The sequence below is a fragment of the Alligator mississippiensis genome, chromosome 1 (assembly GCF_030867095.1).
Source record: "Alligator mississippiensis isolate rAllMis1 chromosome 1, rAllMis1, whole genome shotgun sequence".
Classification (NCBI taxonomy): domain Eukaryota; kingdom Metazoa; phylum Chordata; order Crocodylia; family Alligatoridae; genus Alligator; species Alligator mississippiensis.
In genome coordinates this window covers 485,466,814-485,477,062 of record NC_081824.1, presented here as the reverse complement: position 1 = coordinate 485,477,062, position 10,249 = coordinate 485,466,814, and the positions used below count along the sequence as shown (strand labels likewise).

General features: G+C 55.4%; 1 pseudogene; it reads right to left on the bottom strand.

Moving 5' to 3' along the window:
- Positions 1 to 8,349: 8,349 nt before the first annotated feature.
- Positions 8,350 to 9,404, bottom strand: LOC132249638 (zinc finger protein ZFP2-like; annotated as a pseudogene).
- Between the last annotated feature and the right edge of the window lie 845 nt (positions 9,405 to 10,249).

The window sequence follows — 10,249 nt, the reverse complement described above, 5'->3', positions numbered from 1 at the left end:
TACACCACAGGTAAGTAATATGGGGCCCTTTGGGAATTGGAGCTGGGGGGCAAAAAAGGCACCAGTCACAGGGCTCAAGTGCCTATATACTAGTGCTAGAAGCATGGGGAACAAGCAGGATGAACTAGCGCTCCTGATGCAGAAAACACCTACGACTTAGTAGGGCTAACAGAAACCTGGTGGGATTCATCCCACTACTGGGCAGTACATATTGAGGGTTATAGGCTGTAGAGAAAGGACAGGGTGGGGAAGAAAGGGGGAGGGGTTGCGCTCTATGTCAAGAAGCAATATACATCAACCCTCATCAAGATGGAATCAAAGGAGGAGAAAGTAGAAGGATTGTGGGTTAGGTTACATGGGGGCAAGGAGAAAGGGATTTTGTGGTGGGGGTCTGTAGCAGACCCCCACATCAAAGGGAAGAAATAGTTTTGGGGCTCCTGAGGCAGCTCTCGGAGACCATAAAAGCTAGGGAGGTGGTAGTCATGGGGGACCTAAACTACCCGGACATCTGCTGGGACACACAGATGGCAAAGTCCCACCGCTCACGCAGGTTCCTATCCTGCGTACAGGACCTCCACCTGACGCAGGAGGTACACGGTCCCACTAGGGGGAATGCCTTACTGGACCTGGTATTGGCAACAGGGGATGAAATGGTAGGGGACCTACAGATCGGTGGTCACCTGGGGGACAGTGATCACCAAATAATAGAATTCTTCATAAGACGTCGAGTGGGTAAGGTAACTAGTCGGGTAAAAGTGCTAGACCTTAGGAAAGCTGATTTCAATGAACTCAGGCAATTAGTCAAGGACGCACAGCAGAGTAGGAGTTTTGAAGAGATGGGAGAACAGGAAGGGTGGCTGTGCCTTAAGGAAATGATCCTTCAGGCACAGAGAGAGATGATCCCGATGCAAGGAAATAGAGGGAAAGTGGCCAGGAGCCTTCCTTGGCTGACCAGAGAAGTCCAGGGCAGCCTGCCGACTAAAAGGGAAGCATATAAAAAGTGGAAACGGGGAGAGATTACCAAAGAGGAGTATACCTCCTCTGTTCTCACTTGTAGGGAGGCAGTTAGACGGGCCAAAGTTACCATGGAGCTGAGGATGGCGACCCAAGTAAAGGACAACAAGAAATTCTTTTTTAGATATATAGGGAGCAAAAGGAAGGCCCAGGGAGGAATAGGACCCTTACTAAATGGGCAGAAGCAATTGGTGACGGACAGGGGGGACAAGGCTGAACGCCTCAACGAGTTCTTTGCCTCAGTGTTCCTAAGCGAGGGGCACGACAAGTCTCTCACTGGGGTTGTAGAGAGGCAGCAGCAAGGCACCAGACTACCATGCGTAGACCCCTGAGATGGCGCAGAGTCTCTTGGAAGAACTGGATGCCTTTAAGTCGGCAGGCCCGGATGAGCTCCATCCTAGGGTGCTGAAGGCACTGGCCGACATCATTGCAGAGCCGCTGGCAGGAATATTTGAACACTCGTGGTGCACGGGCCAGGTCCAGGAGGACTGGAAAAGGGCCAACGTGGTCCCCATTTTCAAGAAGGGGAGGAAGGAGGGTCCAGGCAACTATAGGCCAGTCAGTCTCACCTTCATTCTAGGCAAAGACTTTAAAAAATTCATCAAGGCTCACATTTGCGAGAGCCCGACAGGGCAAATTATGCTGAGGGGAAACCAGCACGGGTTCGTGGCAGGCAGATCATGCCTGACTAATCTAGTCTCTTTTTATGACCAGGTTACAAAACACCTGGACTTAGGAGTAGGGGTTGATGTTGTATACTTAGACTTCAGGAAGGCCTTCGATATGGTATCCCACCCCATACTGGTGAACAAGTTAAGAGGCTGTGACTTGGATGACTACACGGTCCAGTGGGTGGCGAATTGGATAGAGGGTCGCACCCAAAGAGTCGTGGTGGATGGGTCGGTATTGACCTGGAAGGGTGTGGGCAGTGGGGTCCAGTAGGGCTCGATCCTTGGACCGATACTCGTTAATGTCTTCATCAGTGACTTAGACGAGAGAGTGAAGTGTACTCTCTCCAAGTTTGTAGATGACACAAAACTGTGGGGAGAAGTGGACACGCCGGAGGGCAGGGAACAGCTGCAAGCAGACCTGGACAGGTTGGACAAGTGGGCAGAAAACAACAGGATGCAGTTCAACAAGGAGAAATGCAAAGTGCTGCACCTAGGGAGGAAAAATGTCCGGCACACCTACAGCCTAGGGAATGACCTGCTGGGTGGCACGGAAGAGGAAAGTGATGTTGGAGTCCTAGCGGACTCCAAGATGAACATGAGCCGGCAGTGTGACGAAACCATCAGAAAAGCCAATGGCAGTTTATCGTGCATCAGCAGATGCATGACAAACAGATCCAAGGAGGTGATACTTCCCCTCTATCAGGCGCTGGTCAGATTGCAGTTGGAGTACTGTGTGCAATTCCAGGCACCACACTTCAAGAGGGATGTGGATAACCTGGAGAGGGTCCAGAGAAGGGCCACTCGGATGGTTAAGGACTTGCAGGCCAAGCCCTACAAGGAGAGACTAGAGAACCTGGACCTTTTCAGCCTCCACAAGAGAAGGTTGAGAGGCGACCTTGTGGCTGCCTATAAGTTCATCACGGGGGCACAGAAGGGAATTGGTGAGGTTTTATTCACCAAGGCGCCCCCGGGGGTTACAAGAAATAATGGCCACAAGCTAGCAGAGAGCAGATTTAGACTGGACATTAGGAAGAACTTCTTCACAGTTCGAGTGGCCAAGGTCTGGAACCGGCTTCCAAGGGACGTGGTGCTCTCCCCTACCCTGGGGGTCTTCAAGAGGAGGTTAGATGAGTATCTAGCTGGGGTCATCTAGACCCAGCACTCTTTTCTGCCTATGCAGGGGGTCGGACTCGATGATCTATTGAGGTCCCTTCCGACCCTAACATCTATGAATCTATGAACCCGGTGTGGACGCAGGCAGAGCCTGGACCAAGAACACGTGCGGGCAGCAAATGGCTCCCAGCCCCATCCCCCCGCGGAGCCCATCACCGGCTGACCGCTCCGGGAGGGAGGGAGGGAGGAGCCCCCCTGCCCACACCAAGCCCCTTGCATGGCCCACGGCACATAGGAACAGGCTCCTCTTGCCTGGGGGACGCTGCACAGGAGCCTGGGGTGACCTGCCTGGTCCTCAGCTGCCTCTGGGTCCAAGCCCTGTGCTGCCCTGAGACTGCGCACATTCATCACTGTGGTGGGGGGTCTTCAAGAGGAGGTTAGATAAGCATCTAGCTGGGGTCGTCTGAACCCTGCAGTCTTTCCTGCCTATGCAGGGGGTCGGACTCGATGATCTATTGAGGTCCCTTCCAACCCTAGCTTCTATAAATCTATGAACACTGGGCTAGGTCACTGCCAGCTAGGCCGTCACATCTTCTTTTCTTTTCTTTTCCCAGGATGGGAGGTGTTTGGTTGCTTGGCTTGGTAAAACTCAACCAGAAGCTGTGCAGTATCTTTGCAGTGATGACTTGAAACCACTGGGGGTGGAAGGGGAAGCTGATACTTCCGAAAGCCAGTCCCGGGACAGTCCTGCCTGAGCCTCAACTCCCTCCAGCATAGAAATGATGGTCCCCAGGCACCCAGCTTCAGGCGCAGCAAAGCAGCATGCACAGGGAGCAGAAGCCTGCTTCCCCACATCTGCTCCCACCTGAATCACACATGTGCTTTCCCCCACACACTGGCAATGCTTGAGCCTGGCCTCATGCAGGTGGATCCTGGGGTGGGGGCAGCAGGGAGCTCAGAGCCCTAGCATGTGCAAACAAGGGGGTCCAGTCCCACAGGCCAGGACACGGCCCCCACTCCTGCCCCACGGATCCAGTCCCAGGAGCCACTCCTGTTTCCACATGGTTTTGGATGTAGCCTGGACCAGAGCCACATCCTGGGCCGTGGACAGGCGTCTTGTCTGGGCAGCACCCATGTGTCAGGGGGGCTGTGGCACTGGGCAGCAGTGCCAGGGCCCAAAGCACATCTTCTCTCCCCCAGGCCCAGACTCCCCTGCCCCTTGCACACACAGAGCACACCTTCTCTCCCCCAGTCCCAGACTCCCCTGCCCATTGCACATACAGAGCACACACCTTCTCTCCCCCAGGCCCGGACTCCCCTGCCCATTGCACATACAGAGCACACACCTTCTCTTCTCCAGGCCTGGACTACCCTACTCCTTGCACACACAGATCACATTCCTGCTCTCCCCCAGGCCCAGACTCCCCTGCCTCTTGCACACCCAGAGTGCACACCTTCTCTCCCCCAGGCGCAAACCCCATTGCCTCTTGCACACGCAGAGCACACCCCTCCACACGAGCACGGAGCCCTCCTCCTCCTCTCCAGCCTCAGTTTCCCCAGCAGCAGGCAGCAGTGCCAGCTCGGTGGGTCATGCACTGGGGCAGCAAAAGCAGGGAGAGGGGGCGGCCTGGCACCAAACCCCTGCCCCCTCCCCCAGCTCCCCTGCCCCTCCCTTGGCCCTGCTGTCCAGTTGCACCCACCGGGGGGGCAACTAGCAGTGGAGGGGGTGGGTGTGCACCTGTCCGCCCTCCTGCAGGGGGTGTGCATGTGTGTGTGCATGCCCTCCTGCATGGTGGGGTGTGCCCATCCTCCTGCACAGGGGTGCGCACATGTCTGCCTTCTGGTATGGGGTGTGTTCACACACACATGCATCCCTTTCTGCAGGGGGCGTGCATGTGTTTCTATGCCCACCCTCCTGCATGGGGGGAGTGTGTGTGTGTGTGTGTGCATGCTATCCTGCATCTTGGGCTGGGCATGTGTGTGCACCCTTCATGGACTGCTGGAGGTGGTGAGCACCGATGGAGAGAGGGAGCAGGGCCAGTCTTCTTCAGTAGTGGGGGCATGCTTTCTGCTTGGCATCTCCTGAGGTCATTGAACACCTCTGCAGCTCCGGCATGGCACTGCCATCCCATTCCTCCTCCTCTCCAGCCTCAGTTTCCCCTGCTGCAGCTGCAGACCATTTCTCCTAGTCCTGTCCCTGACAGCCACGGAGAAATGCCCGTCTCCATCTTCTCTGTCATTGCCCAAAGACTGGAGTCAAATCCTACTCAGTCTTCTCTTCTCCAGACTCAGTCATCTCAGCTCTTCCAGCCTGTTCCCCCCAACCCCTGCCTCCCAGGCCCCTCAACCTTTGGGTCCCTCTTTGCTGGCCTCTTTCTAACCTGTCCATCTCCTTCTGGAAGTGCGGGGTCCCGAACTGAAGCCAGGACTCCAGGGGAGGTCTCCCCAGTGCTGGAGGATCCCTGCCTTTGGTTTGCAAGGGGCGCTCATGCCGCTCAGGAGGATGCTGATTTCTTTTACCACCAAAGCACACGGCTGGCTCGGATCCAGCTCCTGGCTCCCCCCAGGTCATCTCTGCAGGACTACAACTCAGCTATATGTTCCTCAGGCTGGATTGGTGAGTGCAATTATTCCCTCCGAAGTGTGGGGCTTTGCACTGGTCACCCACAACTCAGTTTCCCTACTCTATTGGCCACAGGGTCATGATCTGAGTGGAATGGGCCAGGAACACATTATAATGAGAATTGTATAAATGGGACTGACACCACGACGGGCTCCACGTGAGCTGTTATCACACAGGAAAGAGACCTGGAAGCCATCGCGGAGAGTTCAATAAGAGCACCAGCTCCATGGCCAGCCACTGTGAAGAAATAAATGGAAAATGTGAGGGCTGATGAGGAAGGGAATGGTCTTTCAAGGTCCCTTCCAGGCTTAATGTCTATGCAGTTACATCTATGAAAGGTTCTGCTTTTGGTTCATGGATTGAGAGTCCACAGTCTGAAAAGTTTGGGAGCCACGGCTCTAGGGAACGTTCTCATCATGGAAAAACTAGAAGAGAGGGGCTGAGGAGACCTGCGTAGGTGACCTCCAGTCTAGCCACCGCCTGAATCAGAATCAGCCCTGTCCAAACCAGCCCAGACAAACCCATCATCGTACTTGTTAGCCAAACTGCCACAAGCCTGACACAGAGCAGACATCGCACCTGGTCCTGCCCCAGGAAAAGCAGCGGGGCCACGGTGCTCATCCTCCTGCTGCTGCGACACGTTGGCAATCCACACCCCAGGGATCTGAGGCAGAGGTCGGGATCACACTAGAAAGGCAGGCAAAGCTCCCAAGTCTGTACTGGCCTGACCAGGGGGCCAGATCCATCTTGGTGTTGAGGAGGAATCCCTGGGATGGAGCCGAGACCCCTGCAGATCCCCCGGGGCTGCAGGGAGTGGGGTCACCAGTTGGGCTTGGGCTTTTGGGGGCACAGGGCTGGGGAGTGAAAGGAGAAGGAGAGAGAGGAAGAGATGGGGGTCCACCCATCCCCCAACCCCATGACAGCCCACTGCACACCTGCCCCAGGAGAGAACAGGCACCCCCACAGCACCCCCTGCTGCACAATGGTGGCATAGCAACATCTGCCCATTACAGCCCCTATCACACCTGCCCCAGGTAAGTGTGGACCCCCCTGTAGGTGTACCTCATCCATACCCCAGGTGGAGTTGTGCCCCCCTCAGTGATGATGCCTTCTGCATGCAATGGGATATTACCCCTACCTACCCTACCTCCCTTCACACCTGTCCCAGGTGAACACAGATCCCACATGGGACAGACACCAGCATCTGTGTCAGGTCCTTGCAGACCTCCCACCACATCCAGTGCCCCTCGCCCTGCAGGGCATGGACAGTAATGCCCTCACCTCCAGCCCTGCCCCTGACTCTGCAGGGGCTGCTGATGCAAACCACCAACCCCCAGAGGGGACAAACTCAGCCTGATTCCCCCATGCTTGGCTGGACAGCCTGTGCCCAATGCCCCACCCCAGGCCCAGCACACACTGCCTGTCCTGACCCTTATACCTGCCCCAGCACTGCATGTTGCAGGCATGCTGGCAGGGGTGCTGGCAGCAGGGTGGAGAACCTGCTCTCCCAAGAGGAGAGACACCCCCCTGGAGCCGGCACCATGCACAGACTGCCCCCCACTCCCCCAGTCCCCTCTGTGGTGCAGATGGGTGGCTGTGGTGGGTGAGGGTAGGAACAGGGCAGACAAGGCTGCCTTGGGGCACCTGTGGACCAGCTGCCAGTTGCTCATCCAGGGTTTCTCACCCTGTGGTCCTGGCTCACCCACTTCTGGATCCTGCTGTGGGAAGAGGGCAGAAGTGGGAGGGAACAGCTAGTCAGGCAGCAGCAGGGTGTGTAGATCAGACCACCTCCTGCTCCCAAGGCTTAGCAACAACCTCTGCATTGTGATGAATCATTTAGAAAAGGAAGGGGCTGGAAAGCAGAGAGATTTGCCCTGGAAAGTGTTGTGGGCCTGGGTCTATTCCCATTGCACAGCTTGGTAGAGGGCACAGAGATCAACCATAGGGGTGGCATGTCCAGTTGTGTTGCCTTAGTAGCAGGGAATGCATGATAGAGAATACAACAAAGGGGAGGAGGGCAGGGGAGCAGCACACACCCCGTGGAGCACAGTTCTGCAGAGGCTGAAAAGCAAAACAGGTCAATAAGGCTCCAGAGGTGGTAGAAGCAGCTCGTTGCAGACCCCACTGGGCATGGGCAGGTCTGGAAGAGGGGTGATGTGGTGGTGAGGAAAGGTGCGGTCAGGAAGGAGAGTAGGGAATGCTTTCCCAGCCATAAATGCACTCCTCCCTTCAAATAAGGGCCTCATCTACCAGAACCCCTGGACCAGGAGGAAGGAGAAAGCTGGGAGGAAGCCAATGTAAGTCCCCAGGTGTCATCCGAAGTGAGCCATCTGGGAGAAGACACCCTAGCATGAAGGCACTTCTTCCCCTGGGAATACTGTTAGAGAATGATGGGGAATGCACAGGCACCAAGGCTGTTGCAAAGATCATCTCCTCCTCATCTCCTCCCCCCACATTGGGGCTGACCTCTGCCTGAGGTGTTTCCTCTTAACCCCCACACACAACCATACCTTGGGGAAAAGTGTCTGGGCTCTGGACTCCCACTGTACCCTACAAGGGATAAAGCCTGGGGGAACTCTTTCTGCAGGCCACCAGTATGAGTGTGCTTGTCTGAATGCACCACTGGTGGGTGCTGAGCAAGCAGACATCTCCACAGTCTTCCTGCACTGCTGGCAGAATTAGGGATGCTTCTGGGTGTGCATGTGCTGATTCCAATATGGGTGGGAAAGATGGGTGAAGCTTTCCCAATACTCAGAGCACCTATGTAGCTTCTCCCCTGGGTAGATGCACTGGTGTTCAGCACAGGCTGCAGGAGTAGGTGAAGCTCTGCCTACACTAAGAGCAATCATGTGGCTTCTCCCCCGTGTGGATGCGCTGGTGCCGGGCCAGGCTGGAGAGGTTGCTGAAACTCTTCCCACACTGAGAGCATTAATATGGCTTCTCCTCAGCATGGACATGCTGGTCCTGGGCCAGGTGGGAGGATTTGGTGAAGCTCTTGCCACACTCAGAGCACTGATGTGTCTTTTCCCTTGTGTGGATGTGCTGGTGCTTGGCCAATGAGGAGGATTGGTTAAAGCTCTTCCCACACACAGAGCACTGATATAGCTTTTCCCCTGTGTGCATACGCTTGTGCAGGGCCAGGCTGGAGAGGAAGCTGAAACTCTTTACACACTCAGAGCATTGATATGGCTTCTCCCCTGTGTGGACGCGCTGGTGTATGGCCAGGCTGGAGGAGCAAGTGAATCTCTTCCCACACTCAGAGCACTTATATGGCTTCTCTCCTGTGTGAAGGAACTTGTGCTTGGCCAGGGAAAAGGAATAATCGAACCTCTTGCCACACTCAGAGCACTGATATGGCTTCTCCCTTGTGTGGATGCACTGGTGCTTGGCCAATGAGGAGGATTCAGTGAAGCTCTTCCCACACTCAGAGCATTGATATGGCTTCTCCCCTGTGTGAACATGCTGGTGCTGGACCAGGCCAGAGGCTCAAGAGAAGCTTTTCCCACACTCAGAGCACTGATATGGCTTTTCCCATCTGTGCATGTGCTTGTGCCAGGCCAGGCAGGTGATGGGCCAGGTGGCAGGAATAACTGAAGCCCTTCCCACACTTATAGCACTGATATGGCTTCTCTCCTGTGTGAATGCGTTGGTGGCTGGCCAGGGAGGAGGAATAACTGAAGCTCTTCCCACACACGGAGCACTGATATGGCTTCTTCCCTGTGTGGATGCGCTGGTGCCTGGCCAGGTTGGAGGAGCAAGTGAAGCTCTTCTCACACTCAGAGCACTGATATGGCTTCTCCCCCATGTGCTGGTGTTGGGCCAGGTGGGAAAAATAACTGAAGCTCTTCCCACACTCATATCACTGATGTGGCTTCTGCCCTGTGTGGATGTGCTGGTGCAAGGTCAGGGTGGAGGACTGGGTGAAGCTCTCCCCACATGCAGAGCACTGATATAGCTTCTCTCCTGTGTGGATAACCTGGTGTTGGGCCAGTTTGGAAGAGGAGATGAAGATCTGCCCACACACAGAGCAATGATTAGGCTTCTCGTGTGTGTTCATGCACCTGTGCCTGGCCAGGCTGGAGGGCTGCCTGAACCTCTTCCCACACTTTGTGCAGCAGTGTGGCTGCTGCCTCCTCCACACGCACCGGTGTTGGGACAGGCGTTGCCAGCTGATGAAGTTCTTCCTGAACTCATTGCATTGGTGTGTCTTCCTCTGCAAGTGCATGCTTTGGTGCTGAACCAGGGAGTAGAAATGGGTGAAGGTCTTACCACATGTGACACAGCCGTGACTTCTACCTGTGCACATCCTGGGTTTTGAGCAGCACAAAGCTCTTCCCCCTTTTGGTGAAGCGGTGGGAGAGCTGTCCAGAATGGACTTTGTGGTGATCAGCCAGGGTCGAGAGGAAGGTGAAGCTCTTCCCACACGTGGTGCATACATGAGGCATGTCCCCAGCGTGCCTTATCTTGTGAAAAGCCAGCTGCAAGGGGCAGCTAAATCTTTTCCTGCACTGAGGGTAGGGGTAGGCTCTCCCCCTGGGCTTGGTAGTGATCTCCTGCTTCCCTCTGAGGCCCCCACACTGCCTTGCCTTGGATGCAGTGCCTCTCTCCAGTGGACCTTTGTTTTCTGCCTCTTCAGGTGTCTCAGCATGACATATTCATCCCTGCAGCTTGACCTTTTTCTGGCTTCTTTCCCTTCTTTACTCCAATGCTCAGCTACAGATGGGATCACATTCATTGCTACATTCTCCTGCTTTGGGGGCATCCCCTGACCCTTGTGGCATTGGTCTGTCGCTGGGCTCAGGGAATCCACCTCACCCATACTGCCCAG